Here is a 5,800-nt window from a genome sequence, read left to right on the forward strand (position 1 = left end):
CTCAATTAGAAACCACACACAAAGGAGGTTCCAATCGGATGATAAATTGTTAACATGATTACATTAGTTATCTTATTCGAATAATGCTAATACTTGTAAATGTTGTCAGGTATTCATGATGTTAATTTATGTTAATAACAAATCAAATTCCTTTCATAGCACAAGTGTCGATTAAACCACAATTGGATGATAAGTAGGCTATGAAAGAGTCAAGCATTTATTGTACCAAGGGTTATACAACATAAATCTAGATTAACCATTTAACAAGCAAAGTATTAAGAGTGAATAAGATAATAAATATAGAACATGTTAGTATCAAGTATTAAAGTTCATGTTGAGTTTACACTACTTGTTCTTACACCATTAGTGTAACCTTTTCACCTTGACATAATTAACTTAGCTAAAACATAATGAAGAAGAAAAACATAAACAAACTAGATAATAACATAGTTATGATGAAAAGCATAAATAATAGATTAATATAACATGAAAGAAAACTTGAACATTAGATTTATGTGATAGGCCTGCATTTAAAATGAACATTTACCATAAATTAAAGGTATCTTATATGATCAGACTTGTTATTATAAAACATGCTCTAGTTAAGGAGTTATTGATACTTCAAGTGCAAAAATGATATAAAACCTTGATTAAAGGTATCTTATATTATCAAACTTTGTTTGGTCATAGCATGAGAAAATGGAAGTTCTTGTGGGCAATTAGTCTTTTCTTTGCAATGTTCAGGTTTAACCCCTTCTTTACCCTCAGAGATTGACCCATCATCTTTCTCACAAGGTTCAAGAATGGGTTTTTCAATAACCTTACCATTGTGGAGAGTAATGACTGATTGGACTTGATCCATGTGTTGGCTTTCGGAGCTGCCTGCACTTGAATTGTATTGCCTTTTGGGATTTTATTGTGTTTGAGATGAGAACTTACCTTTTTCTTGAAAACTGAGAGTAGATGTGAATTTTGCAAGAGTATCTGTAAAATCTGTCATGGTTTGAGCAAGTTGAGTGTTGATTATCTCTTGCTTTTCAATGAATGCATGCAATGTCTCCTCAAGATTTTTTCTAAAAGGGGGAACATAAGGAGGTGCATATCCATGAGAATTTTGAAAATTATGGTGTGCTTGAAATGGTGGCTGTGAAGTTTGTGCATTGTTGTTACTACTCTTCTAACTAAAATTTAGATGATCTCTCCAACCAGGGTTGTGCGTTTGTGAGTATGGATCATGATTTGGCCATTGAAAACTGTTTAAAGCACTAGCTTGTTCATGGAGACATTCCTTGAAAGAAGGCAAAGTTGGACAATCATTGGTTGAGTGTTCATTAGTTTCACAGATTTGAAATATAATTTCTTGAATAGATTTCAATTGACCACTCCTTTTCAATTCCAGTGCCTTGACTTTTCTAGCTAAAGATGCAAATTTAGCTTGGAGGCCATGATCTTCCCTAAGGTTGTACATACCTCCACTAAATGTATGAGGTTGAGTTTTACCTGGTGCCTCACAAGTGCCTGTAGTGTCCTAATTTTGAGCATTTTCAGCTAACAAGTCTAGTACTCCATTGCTTCATCAGGGTCTTTATCTTCAAAAGTTCTATTGCACATCAATTCCACCATTTTGCATATCGTTAGGTGTTAACCCTTCATAAAAATATGAAACCAATCTCCATGTTTCAAAACCATGATGAGGACATGTATTAAGCAAATCTTTATACCTATCCCAACATTGGAAAAATGTTTCTCTTGGCTTTTGAGTGAATGTGGTGATTTGTCTTTTGAAAGAGTTTGTTCTATGAGATGGAAAAAAGTTCTTTAAAAACTTTTGTTGCATTTCATCCCAAGCATGAATGGATCCTGACCTCGGATTTTGTAGCCTTGTTTTAGCTTTCTCTTTTAATAAAAAAGAAAAAAGCTTTAATTTGATGGTGTTCATGCTACAATTTAAGTCATTATAAGTGTTACAGACCTCCTCAAATTCCCTTAAATGCAAGTATATCCTGACCTTAGATTTTGTAGCGTTGTTTTAGCTTTCTCTTTTATGGAAAAAGTAAAAAAGCTTTACTTTGATGGTGTTCACGCTATAATTGAAGTCATTATAAGTGTTACAGACCTCCTCAAATTCCCTTAAATGCAAGTATGAATTTGCTAGATCTAAGCCATGAAAAGTAAGTAAAAGTTTAATAATGTCTGGCTTAAAATTGAAGTGAGATGCATCAGGAGGGAAAATTATACATGATGGTGCACTTGTTCTTATAGGATTCATGTGGTCTCTAAGTATTCTAACTCTATTATTCTCATTATTCTCATTATGAACAATTGGTTATCCTCTTCGGCCATGTTTTTTGAAAATAATAAGGATTTCCTAAAAAGTTTACCACTTAATGTACATGTCCAAACTCTCATACACGTGTAGGAAGATAGTAAAAGGAAGAAGAAAAGAAAACAAAACAAAGGAAATAAAGTTAGATACAAGAAAAGTGAAAAGCGAAAATAAAATAAATATTATAATTTATATAGGCATTTACCTCCCCGGCAACGACACCAAAAGTTGACACGATCAAAAGATTGATGTCTTATCCCAAGTGTAGAAGTGTCGAAGTAATAAATAACCCAGTAAGACCGGGGTCGAACCAAATGGAGGTGAACTATATAAATTATAAATAATATATATAATTTAACAAAGAGTTAAAGAGATCTTTGAGATGTGATAATGATGACAAGATTAATGTGAGGATTAAACAATGATAAAAAGAATTGTCAAGGTTAGAAGATCCACTAATGGTATTAGAAGTAAATATAATATAAACTCTTTTTATTACTCAACTAGAAACCACACACGAAGGAGGTTCCAATTGGATGATAAATTGTTAACATGATTACATTAGTTATCTTATTCGAATAATGCTAATACTTGTAAATGTTGTCAGGTATTCATGATGTTAATTTATGTTAACAACAAATCAAGTTCCTTTCCTAGCACAAGTGTCGGTTAAACCATACAGTAGGCTATGAAAAGGTCAAGCATTTATTGTACCAAGGGTTATACAATATATATCTAGATTAACCATTTAACAAGCAAAGTATTAAGAATGAATAAGATAACAAATACAAAACATGTTAGTATCAAACATTAAAGTTCATGTTGAGTTTACACTATACTTATTCTTACACCATTAGTGTAACCTTTTCACCTTGACATAATTAACTTAGCTAAACATAATGAAGAAGAAGAACATAAATAAACTAGATAACAACATAGTTATGATGAAAAGCATAAACAAGATATTAATATAACATGAAAGAAAACTTGAACATTACAAAGAGAGAAAGCAAGAAAATGATCTTGATCTAAAAACCGAGATGCCTAAGTGCATGGCAAATGTCTCCTTTTATATGCCAAAATTCAGAACTATTGACTTGATGACTAATTGTTTAGTGGATGGCCACCTCTTGACTTCATAACAATCCTCATTTTCTTGTTTGCAGAAAACGTCATTGCTAACATCAGAATTTGAACAGATAGTCCCCATAAAATTTACAGAAAATTGTCTCAGGATTTCATTACATAAGACATATATAGGTAAAATAACATCATTATAAAGGAAAGATTTTGAGTGATCTTGTAAGTTAGATTATTTACGAGCATTGGCCTCCACTCATTACGAAGGCCACTCAAATTCATTGGTTTCCAGAACTTCGAAAACAATCCCAACATTGTCTTTCGCTCATTGCGAAAGAAATTCAAATTCATTGGTTTCTGAGACTTCAAAAACAATCCCAACATTGGCTTTCGTTCATTACAAAAGCAATTCAAATTTTTTGGTTTTCAAAACTTCAGAAACAATTGATGGTTATATTATTCGATAGTTTCATCCATATTTAACTAGTGTTTTGCCTATGTTTTATAGATAAAATACCTTGATATTCTTTGTTTAATGTGTTGAAGGAACTTTTGGATGAAAGATGCCAAAAGGAGTAAATTGGAGGTAATTGACAAATTTGACCTTTAGTATATGTTTTGTGCAGAGCATGAGTTCTCGAGGTCGAAATGAAGTGATTCCAGTGGCATTAAAAAGCTAACATCCATACCTTTCTGGAAATCTAAGGAGAGAAAATAAATAAAATAAGGAAGAGCATGGAAATCGCAGCCTTCAAAGTCAAATCTTGCAATTTGCTAATGTTGACCTTCTACCATTCCAACTTGAATATCTTGAGCTACATAAGTCCAATTGATGCAAACACAATTGTGTTGGATTCCTGACTCATAGACCTATCAACTTTTCAAAATTCAGCCAAAAAGGATTTGATATGAGGGAGATATGATTTTTTAAATATGATAATGGAATTCTGCCAGTAAACAGGTTTCATGAAGAAACGAGTTCAAATTATGTTCTGAAGCATCTAAACCGACATCCATGTTTTTATTTCAGCAATTTAGCTCCTATAAGTCAAAGCTTGAAGATTTCATGCAAGGATATTTCTTGTTTTTAGGAAAATAGTTATTTAAGTACTTAAAATGTAAACTATCGACTTAAGGGAGGACTATTTTGTAAAATAGAGACTAAGGTTTTGTAGCACATAAAAAGAAAGAGATAAAGGAAAGTGAAGAAGAAGAGGAGGCAACCTGAAGTAAAGAAACACAAATTCTTTCTCCTACAAACCCGAAATCATGCATTCTTCCATCTTGAGGAGTAGTTGTTCAATAGACATGCAAGGCTAAGTTCGTTTTCTTGATTGCAAGGATACAAAGACCTTCAGATTTCCAGAACCATGAGATTTATTCTTTCAATTATTTTTAGTTTATATTATGAATGAGTATAATTGTTTTCATATGAGTGTTCATCATAACTGCTAAAGCAGTCTCTAAGTCATTATTGTGACAATCTATTGCTAAGTTTGATATCAAAACCAGAGTTGTGGTATATAAACTTGCGAAACAACTAAGATTAATAATTGTGGAAGATCTATGTTTTTAACCTTGGAGAGAACATTCGAACAAAGCAACACCAGTTGTGGACAACTTGGTTGTTAAGATTAATGAAGTTATCTAGTTCTTTAGGCTGTCATTGAATTAAATCATTAGTGCAGAAACTGTGATTGTTTGTTGGTTAGGATTAGTTTTACAGCGGATCTGTTAACTAATCAACATTAAGAAAACATAAAAATTCAGAATATAAACTAGAGTTTCATTTCAAGGATCGATTCTGATTTTTGTAGGTTTTTTTTTTGATAAATTTTGGTTTCAATTGATTTTGTTTGCTAGTTTAATTTCTGCCATAGTTTTAATCATCACAAATCAAACCCCCCCCCCAATTGCATAACGTACAACATAAAAATCTAATCTAAAACTTCCTCGTGGAATCGACCCCTTGCTTGTTCTATACTATCTTGTATTTTGTGTTTTAAGTTAGGGTAATTAATTCGTGCGACCGCGACATCGCAACAACAATCCCAACATCGGTTTTCCTTTATTGTGAAAGCAATTGAAATTCATCTAACCTCATAACACATTCATAAATCATCCATATTACTATTATGTTTGTTACTCGTCATTAACCCAAAAATTTCAAATCTAACTTCATGGGTTTCAAGCAAATTTAAATTCGTCAATTTTCGATAACTTCATAAATGATTTCCACAATGGTCTTTCGCTTGTTACAAAAGCATTTCAATTACAAATCTTACTTTATATTCATAATTTATCCATATTTGTTTCACGTTTTAATATTTATCATAACTTCAAAAACTTAGATTTGACTTCATTCATTGTTGACGAGATTTAACTTACCTTCTT

The 5,800-nt window shown here is 31.9% G+C and overlaps 1 pseudogene; it reads left to right on the plus strand.

Annotated features, from left to right (window-relative positions):
• The first annotated feature begins 1,682 nt into the window (after window positions 1-1,682).
• On the plus strand, window positions 1,683-1,793 carry LOC133693029 (small nucleolar RNA R71; annotated as a pseudogene).
• The last annotated feature ends 4,007 nt before the right edge of the window (window positions 1,794-5,800 follow it).

This window comes from Populus nigra, chromosome 4, assembly GCF_951802175.1.
Source record: "Populus nigra chromosome 4, ddPopNigr1.1, whole genome shotgun sequence".
Classification (NCBI taxonomy): domain Eukaryota; kingdom Viridiplantae; phylum Streptophyta; class Magnoliopsida; order Malpighiales; family Salicaceae; genus Populus; species Populus nigra.